The 21,060-nt window shown below is 37.3% G+C and overlaps 1 protein-coding gene across 6 annotated transcripts in view; it reads right to left on the bottom strand.

The window, feature by feature from the left end:
* The window catches only part of TENM3 (teneurin transmembrane protein 3), an 880,089-nt gene that overhangs the window by 319,691 nt on the left and 539,338 nt on the right, over positions 1–21,060 (bottom strand). The window contains exon 7 of one of the 6 annotated variants that reach the window (XM_054514645.1): positions 5,017–5,058. The exons of the other annotated variants lie outside the window; for them this stretch is intronic. The gene's annotated coding sequence lies outside the window, so the exon portion shown is untranslated. The remainder of the gene's footprint in view (positions 1–5,016; positions 5,059–21,060) is intronic. 6 annotated transcript variants of the gene reach the window in all.

Below are 21,060 nucleotides of genomic sequence, written 5' to 3'. Positions count from 1 at the left end.
AGGGTGAGAACATGTGATGAAAAGACAGAGGGAAAGGAAGTTAAGTGAGCAGAAATGCCGCAGTATAAAGAAAAAATGAATAACAAAACAAGCTCAAGACACAAAGAGGAGAGAGAAGCACTCAGTAGCCCTCATTATGGCACCACTGGGGAAGACAAGTAACACAGCAAACCTAGCAAGAGGAAAGAGTTTAAGAGAAAAAACAAGTGGAGGAAGAGAACAAAGAAAATTTCAGAAGGGAAGAACTTTGTGACTCATTTACTTCAGCACAGAGTATTAAACTCGTAGAATCAGCACTGGGCAATTCATTTCTCAGCAGCAACTAAAAAGGCCCAAGTACTCCCCTCTACTCCTTTAAACTTGAAATTCATCCTTTATGCCATCATCTCCATCCCTTCTCATCTTTTACACTCTTTTTCCATCACTGTGTTTTTACTCAAGCTATCTTAATGGTTTCCTAATATATGCAAGCATAATTCCTTCTTGAATCATGTCTCCCAAATCTACTTCTGCACCTGCTCTTCCACAGAGTCCTCTTTTGTTGTGGAAGAAATATACAGAAACCTAGAAATTTTGTAAAACTAAAACAAGGGGGACAGAGAATCTGACACAAGAACAACATATAACAAACCATGAACATCAGCAAAGGTGCTGCAGTCCCTGTGTCCCCAAGCAGGGAGCACAGCACAGTCATTTCTGTATTTCTGTTTGGAGAACAAAGCTATCAGTATGTCAGCTTCACCATCTGAAGAGGCTGTCGATCATTCAAGTCCCCCTTCAACAACTCAGAGTTAATTTCAAACAATTTGACAGTAGTGAGGTTTCAAAAACAATACATCTCTCAAGTCACTATAAGGGAAATGAAGTATATTACATGTGACATGCAAGAGCTGGGCATACAGTCACAAGGCTGAGCTGAAAATATTACTGTGAAGGTGTCTGGAAATGAAAGGAGAACCTGAGGAAACTGTAACAAGGATGTCATTGCAGACAGATGGGAGAGGGAAGAAAGAAAATAGCTAAGTGTAGGTGCTGAAGCTATTGCTTTAGTTGCATGACATAGGATACACAGGTAGCATCAGCCTTGGTTTCCAAGTAGAGCTTCTCACAGTGAAAACTGAAATTCCACATAAACAGGAGTCATTCACAAGATTTTCCTTTCCCTTATGATCTGACAGGTAACCAGATTTTTCAGTTCCAGTGTCATCATAATGAGGATACTGTTGCAGCCTGGTAACCTGGAGAATTATTTAGTGACTCATCTCTATAAAGAATGACTAGTAAGATTTTTAGGGCATACTGACAACTGTTTTAATGCTCAAGAACTCTGTTTTATCCAAAGTTATCCCCTTGCCCTGCCAGCTGACCTTCTCAAACAGCAACAAATCAAAACCACAGAGATACAAACAGGAAAATTCCAAAACATAATGAAAAATCCCCACAGAAATGAGTACTCTATATTCATACTGTCACAAATTCACTCCTAATAAAGCAGTGTAAAATATTACTTACGAATGCCACCATAAGATGTAGTAAAGTACTGCTTAACTTGATTATGTTCACACTAGCAATCCCTACTACTGTATTTAACTATCCTATCTATTCAGATGGTATCAGCTGTCATGTGTTCCTCTATACTCCCCAGGTTCCAGCCTCCCCCTCTGCACAAGCTGTGTCCTCTTGTCACAACCTCTAATTGTCTCTTCTTCAGCACAATCCAACATCAGCAGACAGTAAAGGCTGGAGGTTGTTTGCCCTGCTGGATCACTTCCTTTCTGTAACCCCTGTTCTAACTCCTTCAAAGCATCCCTTTCATTGCATCAGATTTTTAGCCTTACCTTAAAGGTCATGCAAAAACTTTTTGTCCTGTAATTACCCCATTCCACTCTTACCTCCCAGGTTTGGTCTCCAGTTTCAAAAGAACTAAGACTCTGATTAGGGCAAACAAAAGGATAATGCAGTTTTAAAATAAATTCTTCGGCTAACTATGTGAGACACAAAATTTCCCACAGTAATTAGCAATTGTGTTCAAAGGAGCACATTGCTCTCTGGAAGTGCCCACACAGCCTCCTCTGGCATGACCCTACCTGGCTACCAACCAAGACCCTCCCTTGTAACTATTTAAAGAATAATTAACCCTTAATAATTCAAAGCCTTCTTCAGGAAGCTGAGGAAGTAGGACAAAGGCTGCCCTCCTCCTTCCCTGGTGTGTGTTACCCACAGCAGGGCACCTGGCTGTGCTTCCAATGCTGCCAAATTTCAACCATGGTCATGATGCTGACCTGCTGCTGGAGAGCCCAGGGACAGCACCTGCACTCACATGCCAGAGAACCAAGTCTCAACTTTAAAATATGCTTCACTGCCAAATGATTCCAGTTTTGCAAAACAAGCACAGGCTTCTGCAGGGAGTATTAGGCACTTTCATATTATGCTTCTTTAAATTCTTTAAATTACCACTTCAGATAAAACTCAGAATATCTTAGTACAAGCATTGATTAAAAGTCCTACTAATTAATGTAACAATCCACTTCAGCAACAGATCTGAAGGTGACCTTTAAAGAATGGGCTGTTTCTATCATTAACAACATAAATGAAAATTTGGTCTCCAAACACATGCACAATTAACTGTAACTGAATAATGAAAATATTTCCCAGTTATCAACAACTAAGTCCTTTTAGATCCAATAGGAGTTTGTAGAGCAGTTCCACAGGTCAGTCACACCAGAACTAAACAATTTGTAGTTGTATTTTTTATCAAGTAAGTTTAGCAAGCAGAGGTGCAAGACAAAGCCAGGAATACTGGAGGCTTCCAGTCATTTACAGGACACAGAAGACACAAGCAGAAGAAGGAAGAGAATCTTTCCTATGGTGACAGTCAAGATGCCTCAGACAAGTCCATATGGGTGGATGAGCAGGTACTTTAATTTCTATCCTGTTTCAAATATTTATAATTCCTTTTTAATATGAAACACAAAGTGGATTATCCATCTTTTCACGGCCTTACACTTAATATGAAATTACTTGTGATTTTCTTATTCTCTATTTAAGGGCAAAAACATCAGCTCCAGTATAGGCACTTCCAAGCATTAAGTTTTTGCTGTATTGTCTAGATACTGTAGATAGTTTTCTGGAAACAGAAAGAGGGCATGAGATGCATGAAAAGATAGGGTCTAGAAACTTTCTTGATTGACACAATGCAGCAGAGGGACTCATGTCACTCCAAAACTGAAGAACTCTAGAATGGTAGGAAATCCAAGGTGAAGTTCTTTAACTACATTAGCTATGTTCAGAAGAATTTAGAAAACTTTTACAAAAAAAAAAAATAGATCCTGAGGGATGGTCCAGGACTGAAGAAATGCAGGTATTAGAAAAGAAGGAAACACCTTACACCTGCACCTGAACTTAGTGGCATCAAAATCTTGTCTGTGTATTTGCACAGCTCACGTGCAACATGCTTAAAAAGGCAGTACTGAGAGATCTGGTCTGTACTGAAAAATTCTGGCAGCACAGTTGAATTTACTAGAAGTCATAGCTTAAGCTAGCAAAATCTATTGTGCAGATGCAGCAATGCTGACAGAAGAGTGCACTTTTAAAACCACTGATGTAGATAAGCTCTGAGACTGGAGCCATTCTGATTAATATCATAGGCTCTTAACGCACCCAGGTGAAAGGATGAGCACACCCAGCAGGGTGAATGAAGGGGTTCAGAGTGCTCAGCTATCATTTCTGGACATACTCATCTTCTGGGGAGGGCTCATTCAGCTGGGAACAATGAATGTGCTCCTCCACACCTTCGATTCACACCCAGGCTGCCTGCTAGTGCTGCACAGAGCTGCCAGGTAGGATTAGTAATATAATTTTTGTGTTGAAGTTAATTGAGGCTCCCAAGAAGCAGGCTTCAGAAAGAAAAAGATTTAACAGAGGTTCTTTGCTGGTACTGGGAGAGTTTATCTTTCATATGGGAGAACAGGAGAAATAAAGGAAATCTTAATATTCCTGTCTGTCAGCTGGGGCCTCCAAATAACTGGATAGAAGTATATGTAATCAAAGAATTCTTACATACAATCAGCAAGCAGTGCAAACAAAACCGAGAAAAAAAGACCACAGCTGTAACTGAGAAAGACAGACTTGTACAGAGAGTTTGAAATATACTGATGGAGACTAGAGCAAAGAAGGTAAAAGAGAGGTTGCAAAGCTAAGAGATATTTTATAGCTCTGTGGAATGATTAGGTATCTGGATACCTATCAGATTTTATGCCATTTTCAGCTCGTACTTAATGTTTAAAAAGCTTAATTGAACATTACAAAGCTGGTGAAATGTGTATGTGCACATACATGCACATATAAAAATAGATGTTTAACATATATGAATAAAAATACCAGCAATGAAAGAAATGCTATGGGGAAAGTATAGTAGTAGTAGTAGTAGTAGTAGTAGTAGTAGTAGTAGTAGTAGTAGTAGTAGTAGTAGTCTTCTCTTAAGTCTAAAGTAACAAAGCCCACTATGTAGCTAACCTAGGTCAAGACAGCTTGGGAAATGTACATATCTAATCTAACTCCCTGTGCTTTCAGCAACCTTATATTCAAACCACCAAGGTGCTGATAAATTGTCTCTTCATGAACTTATGGTAACTAAGTGACTAAATCAAGAGCACCAGGGAGCATTGGAGGGACAAGGCAGGAATGTTCTTACACCTATGTAAGTTAAATTTTTCAGTAGTTACTCTTCTGTCTCTCCTGAAGAATAACAGGAGATCCTCACCATCAAAACAAAATAATGCGTGTAAGTTTTTAAATATAGGTTTCAAAGCCATTAGTAAAATGTGCAAAATACCATCGATGAGAAAAATTCTATTCTGGTTTTGGACTTCGAAGCCAGAAAAACATAAAATTAATTGCCTCCAAATTCCTTTTATCTATTTAGTCAACCAAAATAAAATTTATTATGGGAACAAAACCAGCATCACCAAAAAGAGTGAAATGTAGATAATTATGTATTGCTTTGTGTTTCCTTACCTGTTATTCCCTCAGGGCTACGTTCCTCATGTTCCTCCGTACCTAAGGGAGAAATTAGAAGCTTTTGGCAAAGGTGCCAGATTTATCAGGGGCTGCTGCCTGAGAAATACTGTCTATCAGCAAGTCAAAAACATTGCTGTGACTCTGCATTTTCCATGTCCTGTTTAAAGCATTTATTTACCTTCCACAAAAACATGGCATGATCAGCAAAACCACTATGGGCTGGTATATGACTCTGATTTAAGAGCACTGACTGCCCTGCAGAATTGTTAAATTAGAGATCGTGCCACAGTGACTCAGTAACAGCTACAATATAAGGAACTAATGAGGCAGCACCTTACCTCACCAGGATATCAGTCCTGAATGCTTGCACAGACCAGCTCAGCCCGTGCCATGCTCGGGACAGGACACAATGCAGTTTCCTTAGAAAGCAGTCTGTCAGTCTCAATTTCTGAATTCAATTGAATTTCTGAATGCCTTATCCATAAATCATGAAGCAGTTTGACTTTGTGAAACGAGACATAGTTCAGAGTCACAAAGCTAACATTTGCCAGAATCCTGGTGATAAAATTCTAGAATCTGGGTCTTCATGCAACCAGAGGGAAAAAAAGGCTAGGGAGTCTTTTGAGGAAGTCTATGTTCTCCCTACGGACTGAAGAAGAGACAAACTGGATCTGGCAGATGCATGCAAGAAATTCAGTTTCAAATTTATTTAAAATAAAAGAAATAAAACAAGAAAAGCTGTTCTTTTTAAAAAGCAAAATGAGGAACAATAGCTACTATAATAGCCATCCCTTCCCTTCTCTCCCCCTTGCAGTTGCTCGCATTCAAACACTCATCCAACCCTGGATCCTGGTGCTCTGCAGCCTAATGGGCCTGAGCACCCCTGGGATAATCCCACCCCTTCCCTGCTGATGCTGGGCCTGGTGCACACACAGGATGGTTCTGAGGCTGGGGGAGCAACAAGACAACAAGGAAGGATATGAGAGAGTTTGGAGAAAACAGGCAGTACAGCACTAGCTTATTGCTTGTATCTTCTTTGCCTTAGCATTAAAAAAAAAAAAAAGACCTCCTTAGCCAGATTTTATTAAGTTTCTGACCTGCAGCTATGACTTCAGTCAGTCTGTTTTGAGTGCATTTGGTAGTGTTGACCGACACAGTTCTCTCAGACAGAAAATACAAGACAGATGCTCATGATTTCAGAAAGCTTTAATCTAATTTTATTTCTATATATGAAGTAGAATAATAAATAGGATTCTAGTCAATGCTGGTGAAAGGCCAGAGGCTTTGCACTGACTGGACAGCACAGGGTCTCAAGAGCTGTCTGGGCTTGTCTTCACCTGTCTTGTTTTAGCAGGTGCCAGATGGTGGATAAATTATTGCCTGGCCTGACCCCCAAAACACAGAGGGAACGTCTGACACCCTGTAGTAGTCACTGGGTAACAGGAAGAACCCTTTGTGTCACCTGAGGCTGGGGAAGGCTTTGAAGCAAACCTTAAAACCCAGGCTGGGGCCTGATGCAAATAAAGCAGGGTACAATAAAGCATATAAAACCAGTCCTAAGAGGACCAACATCAAGTAAGATGCCAGACCCACTGTGAACACTGTGCTCTCTGCAGTGGAAGGCACAGAATGCTGGTGACTTCATGGAAACACCTCCCCACCTGCCAGTTTATTTCCACCCTCACAACCCAGAGGAACAATTAACACCAAAAAAGGCAGGCACTCGGAAGTTCTGTTTGACACCCTTAAGTGTATTATTACAGATACTTTAATGTTTTTATACATTCTATGGAGTGTAACAATGTTGAAATAATGACTGGACCACCAGGAAAGTCTCAGTTCATTATCTATGGCACATTATCTAAGAAGATTCAGAATGTATCTACAAAGCACACTTTCCTATCCACGAGAAACAGTTTTTAAAAGCAAAGAGAACTGTAAATGCCTTGGAAGATTTTTAAAAACTTGGTTTCCTGAGAGGTGTGGACATTAACTTTCCAGTCCCTTTGCACTGCTTTTCCCCTATTTTTTCCATATGCAGAAGCTTTGTCTTTAGAAGCTCACAGTAGAGAGTAACAGTGATAATGGATGCAGCCACACCAGCTCTTACTTGGGCAATAGCATCTGACTGATGAGTGGTGTGTTATAGGACACTGACAACATGCTAAATCATGGCATAATTATTACACACTGCATCCAAGTTCCTACTTTCCAGTTTCATAATGATAAGCTTCAATAGATTACAGAATTTAAAAAGAAGACACTTTAGAGAATATGGTACTAAATTTGACCTGCTGAAACAAAAGAATTTTAAAGACTATCATTAGAAGCTAACAATTTTGAGGAAACTATAAACAGTCTTTTAGGTAGGCAAAACTATTCATGAGATCAAGAAAAGCCTTACCTTCCACTGTGTATCAGTTATACCCAAGACAATCTTACTATCTTTGTTTCATTTTGCTACTATGGATATTAAATTATTTGTTTAGATAAAGAGGTAATTTATATATCTAGTAATTACATTATGGGTTAGAAGGTCTGCTTTATTACTAACACTAATCAACTCATTGGGATTACTCACTGAAACAGCAAAACCTTTTCACAGTTGTTCTTTGTTCCATTACTGTGTAAAACCTGTAATTAATATTAACCTTTATCTTAACACTGATCCTTACAAAATTCAGAAGAAAATATTCTCTTTCTCAATTCTTTGGAAGAAAATGTTGTTTCTCCCACAGATCTTAAATACCCAAATTCCCAGAGACTGTTTTGTGAAACGAATCCTTTGATGAGCTTCAGAATAAGGCATTTTAACAAAATGCTCAGCCCTGTCTCCATAGTCTGCTGCTGCCACCATTGCTAACGATTATAAGCTTCCAGTACTGTGAATAATTCAGAAACTCATCTGTTCCATTCAGTGTAAAGACAATGTTGAGAGAAAAAGGTCACTTTTTTTCCCTCTTCCAACCACTGACTTATGTATCCCAGCCCTGGTCTGATCTCATGATACACCCAGTGTTTGACATGCATCCCTTGACAGCTTCTTAGCAGCAGTCAGTCTGTTTAGCTTAGACTCCAGGAATAATAGGAGCACAAAGGACTGACAAGTTTCAGCAGTCACACACAGAGTACCAGCACTCACGTTTGCAGTAGCTGTTTCAGATACTTGATGTGCAGTGGGCCTAATGCTTAATTACAAAATAGACAGATGCCAGCATATGTATTGTAACCAGGCAGTCTGGTACTGATGCACAGAAGCCGTGGCACTTGATAAACATTTCTTAAACAAAAGTATGAGCAGTATAATCACCTGTTTCCCAAAGACTAACACTTGAAAACACCCTGCTCCAAGCCTTTTTTGAAAAGGCTTTAAGTCCAGTTCTACTTCCTCTTTAATCTTTTGATTAACAAGGACATGGAAGGCTGTCAATTTATACACATACAATACACAGTTTTATTTGAAAATGATATCTGTCAGAGCAAGACAGACTCATGCAACGTAGTATTTAAGGGATTAATTACTGTTCACTTGAAACTTCTCCTCCCTTCACTTAAATAACCTTTTTATTTTGCCAAGCAAGCTCATTCTAAATACATACACAAAGAATATTATAATGAATATTTCATCTGTCAAAAAAGATGAGTTATAAATCTGACATTATATTGAATGCATCCACATGCACTGACCCACAAGTTTGTGTTTAACCATGAGAAAAGCTAGAGTATCCTTTGACCCTAAGCATTTTTACCCATCTCTTTCATTCTTTCCTTCCTCTGTCTGAAATCAACTCAATTGTCAAAGAAGATGACCACCTAAAGGCAAAGGAAAGATTATGACACTCTCCTTCTTAAATAAAAAGTGAAACCCATAAAAAACCCAAACACTCTCTGCAGGGAACAAACTAACCTGTTCCCCAAATCCTTAGTGTTCAAAGAAGGTCTAGCAGGTCATGGTTTGTTACCTGACATCTTTCCCCCATTTCCTTCTTCCTCAGGAAATAACTTGAGATACATCACAATGTCAAATTTGGTCTCCCAGTTTTGCTGAAGGACTTTTCAATGTCTTCATTATTGAGATCAATGAACTCCTCTCTCAGGCTTCAGCAGAAAGAAGAGCAGCACTTTATCCTGATGACGGTAACCTTTGTCCCAAGTGTCCTTCTCTCAGACCACCTCCCCTAAACCTGGCTAAAAATTTTATAATCAATTTCACAAAAATTTAAAAAAAACAACTAACAAACAAACCCCCCTGTGTTTGCACGTACTTATAATTTCTTTTTATTTAATACTTTCTTGAGAGAAAATACCAGAAATAGCTATTTGTCATTCTGACAGCAGGACAAAGCCTCTGTTTCTAATTTAAAATCTCCCTATATATCTTGAGTCTATACAGACTATCACCCGCATGCCAAAGAGTCAAAAGTGGTTATAAACTTCCCACCTTTCAAATGCTGCATGTCTGCTATCTCCCATTGCAAACATCCTAGGCAAAACTGAGTAAATCAGACAGTTATAAAGCAGTTCTTGATCATTTTATATGGTCATCTCAGCATCTCTCAAAAAAAATTACATTACTAGCACGTAAAGTTTTGGATTATGTCAGGTACTAAAAGATCCTAATAAACATGTAAGCTCCTTTGCACAACTCTAGGAAAATAAGATTTTTTTTTTTGGTCTGGTAAAAAGAGCAATTCAAATAGCTGCTCTGTTTTTTTGGTAGAATTTACATATCCATTTATTCTAAATGATAAAGCAATTTTAAGTAAAGGATTTCTTTTTTCCCTTCAGACAGGCATCCTGCCTGAACATCCCACATACAGAGAGAATAGTGGGGACTGTCAGGCTGCTTTCCTACCAATTAACAGAGCAGCTACTGCACCTGCAAATGGGAATCAGATAAGCTGCTGTTCACAAAAGCAGCTGCAGGCTCTCCTTAGCCACACAATCCACAGAATCATACAATCCTTAAGGTTGGAAAAAACGCCTAAGATCACTGAGTCCAAAGTCAAGTCCACAATAAAAATGTGTCCCCAAGTGCCACATCTGCATGTTTTTAAATACCTCCAGGGATGGTGATTCAACCACTTCCCTGAGCAGCTTTTTCCAGTTCTTGACAACCCTTTTTTTGGTAAAGTATTTGTCCTAACAACCAATCTAAACACTTCCTACTCCCAGCACAGCTTCAAACTTGAGGCTGTTGATTCTCATCTTCAACAAATACTTCAGCCCCAGAAGCCAGCCTGCCCCTTCAGGACAAAATACTTCCCCAAAGGCCACAGCAGAGTAAGATGACCAGCATACAGAAGATACATCTAGAAATTCATACCACAAGTGCAACAAATTACTGCAGCTATTTAGCTCTTATAAACAACAAAAAACATGATAAAAGCAAAAAAAAAACCCAAAAACCCCATGATATAAAGCTCAGTATAAACTATATTCAACTCATCATTAGGCATAGTAACTCCTATTTAGAGCAAAACTTTTAACTAAGAAATTGAAATAACTCTCTTATTATTCCAGTGTTTTGTCTCAAGGCAATAATAACAACCAGTAACATCACTGTGCTCTGTAAAATTGCTGGTGATTTTCCATGTTGGAAAGGAAGTCAAAAGTTTGGGTTTCTTACATTTCTGCTGGTGAAGGGTGAAAAAAACCTGAGCAGAAGAGCAAAAAAGCCAATTCATTCAAGGCAATTAATTCAAGCTAATTGATACCATTAGGTTTACCTGTCCAGCTCAGACTCCTATTCTCTGGGCTGCTGTGATGAACACAGATAACCCGTGCTTAGGAACAAGGGATTTTTTTTTTTTTTTCTGGAATTGCTTACCAGCAGTAATCTTCTAGGCATACCATATTGAAAAGGAAGGCAAACAAAAATGGAGAGCAAAGAATTTATCCTCAGCTGTAAACAAGAAATACCAACTGGTATAATGATCACCATGTACAATATATTTATTGTGTCATATGCTTCACAACAAGTACCAAAGCAAATTATACTAAGAAAAAAAAATCAATTAAATATTTCTAAATTATTGCTAAAACACAGCCAGAGCATACAACAGAAACACTCACGTAAGATACTATCAATTTTGATACATTTTTAAATTTTTTGTATTTAAATTATTGCCTGATTCCAAGAAACATCTAGGAAACATACACAACTGTCTGTAACAAATCAAACCAATTAAGTCATCTCAGTTTAAGGTTCATTTTTAAGTATAGAAGTAACATGAAAAAATGAAAACATGTAACATGATGAATGATGGAAAATACCTACATGAAAGATTTGCATTGTTACTTGCTCTAAAGTTTGTAAGCTCTGTGAATGCATTATCAACATAAAGTCTTAAAAATATATTTGTATTTGTTATTTATGAGATTCCCATTGTCTCCTCCTAATATGTTCATACTATGAATTGTGTGCTAAAAACCAGAAGAATTTTCACAAATTAATTGCTTGCCTCTTCCTACTAAAATCATTAAACCTTACTGGTAGCAGTAAAAAACACTGTTTATTAATTTTTATGGGAGGGTGGAGGAGGGAGGGAGGAAGAGGATACTAGGGTCCAGACTCAGAGGAAAACAAGCATTAAATAAAAAATGAAACCAAATGCATTTTTTGGAGTGTGTACACAGCCATATGCCACTAAACCTGCTAACACTTACATATATACTTAATCTTACTACTTTGAAGGGTCTAATGTCTGGAACAAAATTACACATACATTTTTCAAGGTCAGACACATGTGCGAGTCAGCCTATCACTATGAAAAATTTGTTTTTCTTGTTGAATGATTTACATTCCAGTATCCAGTTTTAAGTAAGCTTTGACATCACCTTAGAGTGATTAGTCAGAATCTCAGAATCTGTGATGAGTAATAAAAAAACCCACTGTTTGTAACATACTGGATGGAAACTATAATTGCCACAGCTGTTTCTTTCATAATTGTCTCCTATAATTACAATCCCCATGCAATTATGCATCCTTAAAAAAAAAAAAACTTTAACAGGATTGTAGGAAAATCTTCAATCCCCCTAATATTTTTATATCTAGCTGCTCAGGTTTATAAGGGGCTTCTCAAGAGTTTTCCAAACATACTTCTTCACGACAACAAAGCAAACCTAGTAGACTCCACAGATTAGGATGTATGGCAATTTTTTATTTTTAAAAATTCTATTACAAACTGCATAAAGAACACATAATAGCTAGATTATTTAGTGTAAAAATACTTTTCAGTGAAGCTTCACTGGTGCATGATGCTTTGAAAACCATGTTTCAAACAGTGAGAACAATCAGAAATCACACCCTTCACTAAAAGAAGCAACATGTAAGGTATAATTGGAAGCACTCTCTTGAGAAATGTGAACTATTTAAATATATAAAAATTTACCTTTATGTGCCAAAAGAAGCCTTTCTCTTCCAGTCTTGGAATATTTACCAATTTATATAACACCTTCAATGATTTTTTCTCCCAGCAGGAGCCAGCAGCAGCAGCTAGAGGAAGCAGAGTTTGCCTCCCTTCCTCCATAGCAAGGTCAAGGAAAGAACAGGTCAAGGTTTGCTACAAGCCAGAAGCCCCAAAGCCAAGCTCACAGAGAAGGGGCTGCCAGCACTCTCTATTCCTACAGCTCTCCCCACTCCATCTACTCTCCAGGTTTCACTGCTAATTACTGAATTTAACTCAGGTAGAGAACACAAAGATTTCAGGCATACCTAACAGAACCCAATGGATTTGTTAAGAGGGTGGTTTTTGTTCAAGGGTTGCTTAGCTCAATATCCCTCACTACTTGTTATATAAATCTTGCTCAGTTTACAAAAATGTATGCCTTCTCATAAGTGATCTCCAAACTTTCCCTTTCCCTTCCTGGCAAATGATCTGAATGATCCCATTTTGATCATATTTTGATCATATTCTGAGAAGATTAGCACCATGGGTAGAGCTACCGTGTCTCATCTTGGGAGTAGAAAAGGCGACTTTCAAAGTTTTCTATCAGCTTCTTAAAAATAAAGTTGAAGACCAGACCTATCACCTGGCCCTGAGTATTCTGGGTAACTGAAAAAAATTAAAACTTCATTCCTTCATTCAGAATGTTTTGATCAGCAAAACAACAAATATTTTATAATTATTATATTAGAAGATCTTCTAAGGTAATATTATTACCTTAGGAAAATCTACTTCTTCCTTACACACAGCAAGATTCCTTAAAAAAAATCATCAACAGGAACAATAATATAATTGAAAGGAGGCACAGAGATTTTTTTCATGCCTAATTATCTTCTAACCCTTCCAAACTGAAAACTATTTGAGAATATTAGGAAGTCATAGACTGTAAATACAATAAAGCACAACCATTCCCCATCTAATGGGAAAATCAGAATTCATCCCATGGAAGAATTTTTTTTTTCTCCATTGACCCAAAAATTTGATAATATTTGAGAATAATATTCTGGAGACTTCTGTCAGACAGCTGCCTTAGAGACAAGATGTTCAGATCTTAGACTCCAAAGTAGCTCTGTGGCTCCTTGAATTACAATGATCAAATTCAGATTTTTAAAAAGTAGTGGTAGTTGCCAAGAAATGATAAAAGTACCATTTGTTGACCCATACACACACAAGAAATACATCTAACACTCCATTGATGTAGTGAAGAATATTCAAACTTCTGATATTACACAATTGTACAGTTCTCTCTCTTCTAGATCTTTCAAATTGCTGGAACACTTTTTTTACAGAAGTAAAATGAATGTGATAAAGGAGACATTTGATAAAGTTTTTTCAAAGGTAGGCTCCAAAAATCTAAGTTGCTGTGGTGTAATGGGAGAAATATTCTCTGAGAGAAAGTAACAGATGATAGACAGATGATAGCCAAATAGGGTATAAATAAATGTTTTCTCTATGGAGAAAGGTCCCACAGAGTTGTGCAAAAAAACATCAACCTGAGACTGAAGATGTAACTATTCACTGTCTCTTACAACTGAAGAAACAGCAATTTCTTCATTCCTGTTCACATTTGAGTACAGAGGAAGCAGAAAAGTAAACTAGCTGAATGCTTGGCCTAACCAGTACCTTTGTTTTTATGCTTTTACAGCAGCACAATCTACAGCATTTCTTAACTCAAACTGCAAAGGCCACTGCCAAATGAGGTACCCTTGTTCCCTTCTACCCCTTTTCCACACATTTGCAGTGCTTTATGTAGCAGCTGTGCATCAGGATGAGAGAGAAAATCAGCCAACTGATTTTGCTGGGTTTGTCTTTCATGAGTCCACAGAAGCAGTATATGAGGAGGGGGAAAACCCTGGTTTCACACCTTCACTTAGAATAAGATTCTGTCCTGTGAAAAATTCCAAGACATGCAAGCAGGTGGTTGGGAAAAAACAGCTGAAAAATGGAAAACTTCATAACTTTGACCTTCAGGTAAGGAGATGATATTTTTTACAAGCTTCTCAACTCACACAGGTTCACAGTGGGTCACTGAGCTGAAGAATTTCCCCATGCTGAATACCAGAGCTGGTGTGAGGAGTGACAGAAATGGCACAGCTCAGGGAAAGGTCTCTTTTGGTGGTGGACAAGTTATATAGTTTGGTTCCTTACACACCAGCATATATAAAAGAAAGAACATAGTTAGATACTCATTTAAAATTATTCATAATAGTCACAAACCACTAGCTTTTCTGCCTAAAGTCAGGAAAATTAATGAAGACTAGAATATAACTGAAGAAAATTTAAAAACCTATAGGTAAATGAGGATTATTCATCTGCAGAAAGTATTTTGTTTTGCTTGAAATACATATTTATCTAACATGCAACGTTGCTGCTTTACAGCTGTGCACTGCTCATCATCTGAGACATACAGAATAAAAATAGGTATCCACCGAAAAAAATATTTCCATCTCCACACTTCCAAAGTAAAATCTACTGCTTGTAACTTCTTCATAATAGATGACTCTTCAAATCTAATTTTTTGCTTCAAATATTGTATATTTATCAAATCTTATGTTCACAAATATTGTTCTAAAGAAACCACTTCCATATTAAACATTTTTATTTACAGCAACTTCTGTAAAGCAGAGAATTTTACAAGGAATGTATTGATTTTGAGATAATAATAAATGGAAGCTGTGTTATCTACGTAGATTTTCCTCAGAAATAGGATCAAGTGATAAAGTAGTGTTGTGATTTGGAAAGGTCACATGCTGGCAGATCAAATCAATCTTAATTTTGAGAATGGTGTAAGATTAAAAAAAAATTCAATTTCTAAATGCTGGATTCTTATCAATACCTAGCTTGAAAGAGCAAATCCTACCTGTAGCTCTAATTAAGATATTTTGATGAATTCACTGTATTAATTCCTACTCCTAAGATAGAAAACTGTGTTGTGAAAAGTCTGTTTGCAGCAAGGTTATCTTTTTACTCAGAAATTTTCTGTCTCCACATCTACCCCGGCTCCGGTATTTTTTCCAATATTGTACTATTTTTACTAGTAATAGAAAAACTGCACACATTAAAAGAAAATAAAAGAAAAAAGTTAGGTAATTGCAGAAATCTATTTGCATTTGGATTAAATCTATTTAACAATATTCTGCAAAGTGCATCTTGAACTCAGAGATTAAAAACCAAATCTTCAGGCTTAAAGGAAAAATTCAGTACAAGATAAACAAAGGACAGAGGTCTGCTCTACCTCATTTGAACCTCCTAAATATGTTTCAAGGAGAAATGCCATTGAAATGGACAAACAAAAGATTACAGTTTAAGAGAAATATATGTATTCAGTCCCTTTGAAATTAGTAATTCCTAGATTTGGGGGGCCAAGTAGAATTTTAGCAGCACGAAAAGTGTCAGTTCTGATTTCTTCATTTCATGAATATTCAGAAGAACACACATCTGAAGCAACACTTACTCAGAGTTGTCTATTTTGTATGAACAATCTAGCAAAACTCTTGCTTTACCACAGCCTTTAGGCAAAGGATACCTAGACAGACTAGGTGAGAAACACTGCATATTTATTTTTTTTAATTTCCCCAAGCTTAATGATTGCTTTAATAAAAGTATTTTGCTGTTGTTAATAAATACACTAGAAATATTACATACTAGAAATACTAATATATTTATATTCTGTATGATGATTGCTGAGGAGCCAGTGTGAGTCTCTTGCATTAAGACTTAACAAGACTTTTAAAAAGTAAAACAAAAATTGCTTATGGACGTCTAATAGCATAACTATGAAATACAAATACCATCCAAGATTCTTTCTTTTTAATAAAAGTTTTATGCCTTCCAGTATTTTTTTTTTTGTAAATCTAGTAATCAATATCAACGCAAAGTGTTTGGTAGTCACTGATCCTGGTCACAAGAAGGCAGCAGGAACACTTCAGATTACTGACATCCTTTTGTCCAGACTGGAGGAAGTTTATTCCTCTTGCTTTCTTGCAGATCCGAGATGCCCAGGTGTGGGTGCCAGCCAAAGCAGCCACCACCAGCATGTCACAGTCATTTAGCTCCTTTAACTTTTGGATGTGAAAAATATCGAGGTGTCTTTAGCCAGGAGGCAGAGCACTGTTCTGAGCACAGCTGCTGAAGATCCTGCAGTGATCCTGTGTGTGACAGCATCTTCCAGCAGATGGAAACACAGAAAACACACACACAGCTGCTGGCTGCAGGAGCAGCTCTCCTACGTGCAGTAGAAAGTGAAGGACAAGAGCAGCTTCTCCAGAGCTGAGAAGATGCTTACACTATTGATGACAAAGTGATGGCAAGGAGCAAAGCTTGGTGTCTGCAACCCTGCCACCTGCAATATGCCACTTACAAACCAGGAGGAGGGAGGATGTGTTCCCCAGGACAGGGCAGACACTGGGTAGGAGCAATGCAAGTAGCCAGGGAAGCTGAGCATCCACCAATCCAAATCCCACAGTGAGAGGGGGCTACCTGGATGTGTGTGATGGGCCACCTTGACTGCCAGAACAACTGTGTTAGGGAGACAGCAAGAAGGAAGAATAAGGTGAGAAAAAAACACAAAGAAGCCAGAAATTGAGCAAAGGGGAAGAAAAAACCCTATCTCAGAAACAAAACAGGGCTGTCACTGAGCAAGAGATACCAATTTCCAGAATAGAATAAGGGAGGCTCAGCTAACCACTGTCTTCTCCCTCTAGGCCAGTATTCACATGTAGAATATCCCATTCTAGACCAATAGTGAAAACAGAATAAAATTAATTGCTTTTTCCTCTTTACACCAAAATGTAAAAGTCAACATAAAACAATTTTCCAGATTACAATACAAACTAACTTAATCTTAGTCATATATTAAAACTAAAATGTTATTTCAAAGTAAGTAAGTATGCAGGTAAGGTTAATGAAAATAATAACTGTATGCCTATGCAGACAGAGATATCACAATTTCAAACTGTTATTATGACAGAAATTTTTGACCCCCAACAATTCCAAGACAGGTCTTAAGGATAATTTATCACTCTTGCCTTTATATCTAAATAATAAAGTAATTACTGTCAGAGCCTTGCAGGGTCTGTGTTAAGGATGCTTGAACTACTTTTCTGTTTAAAAGGAGAACATTCATTTTGAAAATTAGAAGACTAATCCCAACAAAAACTTCTCTTAATAATTACCTACCTGCTCTGTGGCTACTAAGGAGATCCTAAATTACATCCGAAAGAAACCCATCCAGATCTCAGCATAGGCATAAAATATTGAAATACTGTATACGATAGACAAAACATTAAAGTGGAAAACTGTTCCAACAAAAACCAAAATTTTCAACTTTCAAACAAAGTAGGAGACTTTAATGTCTCTCAAAGGCTTCTGGATAAAATCTGTCATTTGTACTTGAAAATTTGCAAACACTTTTTAAAGGTTTAGACAGAACTAACTTCAAAACATAATAGCTTTCAGAGCTACTCTCTGGTCAGTCAGTGACGCCTAAGTGAATTTGTCATGACACGTAAACACCATTTTGGAAGGAACTGGTTTTCCTTAGTTCACATTTGAAGCTAAAACATTTTGACTGAAACAAACACAAGCCTCCAAATAGGCTCTGACCTTTGCATAACTGATCACCCCTTCCCAAGTTCTGCAGCTGTAGCAAGCAACAACATGCTAATGAACCATTTGCCTGTATTCAACAATCTCCAAAATGCCTCAACCCTTGACACTTTAAAAAAAGCCCCACACTTTCTTTGGCTGGAATTTGATGGTAGGAATGTTCTATCAGCTCTACAGATGTGACAGCTGATTCAATGTCAATATAGGTAAGACTCAAGTTCAGAGCTAGAGCTGTTGCTGCTGCTCAGCTCTCGGGGTACACAGCACCACAGCTCGGGAGTCGCTCCCTTGTCTCATGGCCCTTGCTCGTGGTGCAAACTGGCAGCTCCCACCCTACTGCAAGATCCAAACACTGAAGGACTGTAGGAAATGTCATATATGAATCACAAAAAATGTACTCTCACTTTAAAATCTAACAAATGAGAACAACCACAAACAACTTCAAAATGAAGTTTTAAAATTATTCACCTAAATAAGATGATAGAGTAGCTACAAGAAAACAGCCTTAAAATATTTTTAAGCAATATGTATGACACGAGCTCCAATTAAAATTCATTTGACTCATGTAACTCATTCACTGACTCATGATGTGCTAAAATGAAAACACTAAAAGTAAAATACACGAGACAGCATATTCAGATTATGAGTAAGAGAGAATGGTTTCATATTGATCCCCGAAATTAATTGGAAGCCAGCCAAGTTAAAGAACACTCAGAAAAAGAATGAATGCTTCTTTCATACACTGCAAATACAGAGACAAAGAAGGGATGGAGAGAAATGAAACTGTCAAGACAGGAAGTTCAGACCACAGGGTACAAAAAAAAATGCCAACGTTATATATAGTAAATGACATTTCCAGGTAGAGGAAAAGTATCAGTTGAGAAGTTCAGGATCAAACACACTACCAAGGTTATTCATGGAAAGTCTAAATAGCAACTATACAAGAAGAACAGTTGATTTGTCCCCAGGAGAAACACATTCATGCAAAGTATTTAGAGGGAAAGTCAGAACCAGCAGGCAAAGAGAACAGAGAAGAGTCATTAAAGGTGTCAAGGAATATGTACAGCTGAAAATCACAAGCACAGAATTGTCACTCAGCAGCATAATTTAGATCCTGTGTATAGGTAAGAGCAAATGGCCAAAAAGTGACCCTTGTGAGAAGGACTTGAGAGAGCAGGGGTCTTGTCATGTAAGAAATGAACAAATACACACCTTTTATTTTTTAAGAGATGTGTAGAAAAATGTCAACAATAAAAGGAGAGGGCAGGCAATTGGATGAAAGACTTGTAGAAATACAGTGGTTATATAAGGAAGACAAAATGAAAGAAATAATACCGGCACAGAGACTGCACATAGTTTCTCAGAGCAGTCATCATTATCCTGAGTTAAGAAATTACATTTGAGATTGACCTAACAACTATTAAGACTATGAGTAAAGTCTAACACTGACTTCTCTTTTTACTATGAAACAATTCATGATAAAAATGTTTCTTAGCTGGAGGAATTTTATATTGGGCCTTCTAGAGACATGACATCTAAAACTTTTATTAACTGAGCAATCTAAGCCGACTCTGAGAAAGCAGAGCAGCAGGCAGAAAGCTCACTCCAGATACTGGGTACATTTACCCATTTATTTGAATTACCTAACAAGATAAAAATTGTAAGGCAAGAATATCACTTGTCAGCTACATATCAGCTACAAATGGTGCTGCACATTTCAGGTACAAACTAGAAAATTCTCTAAGCATCTGACTAACTAGCAACTCAGTCTGTGCCTAGGGTTCTGCTCAGAGCCTGAACAGTTTCAAGATCATCTCCTCCAGCTTCTCTGAAACTAAAGATTTGATAGAATATGCATAATATCTGAAGCAACTAAGTTGTCATCACAGGAAACACATAACAGTTATTTATTATATACAATACAATCACATAAAAGTAAAAACCAGTTTATGAGAAAATGAAATGACTACCAACTTGCTCAAACCTACTTAAAACAGTAAGAAAATAGTACTTGTTTTGTTAAGAAAGAAGCCTTAACTAACAGCACATTTTGGTAAAAAACAATTTTGGGGGGTTTGTTTTGGTTTTTTTGGGTTTCTTTTACTATGCAGATATTGGTTGAATATTAGGGGTTGCTTTACTGCCTGGAAAACAGATACATGTGACATCCATTTATGGCCTATGTTTGTTTGGTATGTCCTACAAACAGGTTGGAGGTGAAAATGGGAGAGGTCTCTCCAGTCTCACAGTTCTCACGTGAATTAAGCAGAGGCCACCTAAAGAAGCATGCCTGTAAACCTGAAATTCCTGCATATTTTTGCCAAAACTTTGCTTTCCAAAAAACCCACATCAAAATAGAATACTAGAAGCTGCCTTTTATTACTGAGATCAGGAGAACTGAAAGAATAAAAAAAAACCAAAACAACACTAAGTAGATAAAAAAATAAATGAAGATTTAAAAGCTTTAAATCACAATGATGCATCATATGCACAGAGCACATAAATGCATAATATTCTAATATTACTACATTTAAGTATTCTATAAGGATATGATACACTGTGACTTAAAACATTTTAATTCCTTTGAAGAAGTTCTATAGCTTTAAAACCTGCTGTAATTTTGCATGGCTGCTGCCTCTTACTTTCCTCAACATGAAGACAGATTCTGCAGGATACTTACTTACTAAGTGCCATGGCAGAATATGCAGGCTCTGATTTTATTGTAGGATTGTAACTCTATATACACATTACCCAGCCTTCTGCTTAGAATAATGGCATCAAATACTACAGTAATCTCAAGCAAAATTTTTGTTCAATTGATTTTTCTCACTGTCTGAATTCCTCTGCTTAAAAATCTTGATGCTTTGAAGCATCTAAAAATTGTTAATGTTCAGTACACAAGACATCTCTGCTGTATTGCCAGACCAAGACTCAGTGGATAAATCAGAAATACAAATATGTTACAGAACATAGATATTTGTATTTT

The sequence above is a fragment of the Molothrus ater genome, chromosome 4 (assembly GCF_012460135.2).
Source record: "Molothrus ater isolate BHLD 08-10-18 breed brown headed cowbird chromosome 4, BPBGC_Mater_1.1, whole genome shotgun sequence".
Lineage (NCBI taxonomy): Eukaryota > Metazoa > Chordata > Aves > Passeriformes > Icteridae > Molothrus > Molothrus ater.
The sequence above is the reverse complement of the archived record's forward strand: the minus strand, read 5'-3'. Positions and strand labels throughout refer to the sequence as shown.